This window comes from Colobus angolensis, unplaced genomic scaffold (genome assembly GCF_000951035.1).
Source record: "Colobus angolensis palliatus isolate OR3802 unplaced genomic scaffold, Cang.pa_1.0 Scaffold103, whole genome shotgun sequence".
NCBI classification, from domain to species: Eukaryota; Metazoa; Chordata; class Mammalia; order Primates; family Cercopithecidae; genus Colobus; species Colobus angolensis.
Genome location: NW_012111253.1, coordinates 1,547,440 through 1,547,847, shown reverse-complemented (window position 1 = coordinate 1,547,847; position 408 = coordinate 1,547,440).

Genomic DNA, 408 nt, shown 5'->3' with positions numbered 1-408 from the left:
AGTCTCACTCTGTCACTCACGCTGGAGTGCAGTGGCACAACCTCGGCTCACTGCAACCTCCACCTCCCGGGTTTAAGTGATTCTCCAGCCTCAGCATCCCAAATAGCTGGGATTACAGGTGGGATTATAGGCGTGCACCACCAGGCCAGGCTAATTTTTGTATTTTTAGTAGATACGGGGTTTTGCCATGTTGAGCAGGCTGGTTTTGAACTCCTGGCCTCAAGTGATCTGCTTGCCTTGGCCTCCCAAAGTGCTGGGATTACAGGTGTGAGCCACTGCGCCCGGCCTCCTCCTTGAATTTTAACACGCAGTTTCCCTTTTTCTGTTAGTGTTATTTAGCTTTTCTGTGGAGAGGTTGCTGGTCTATTGAGAATGGCCAATGGCCGGCCGGTCGCGGTGGCTCATGCC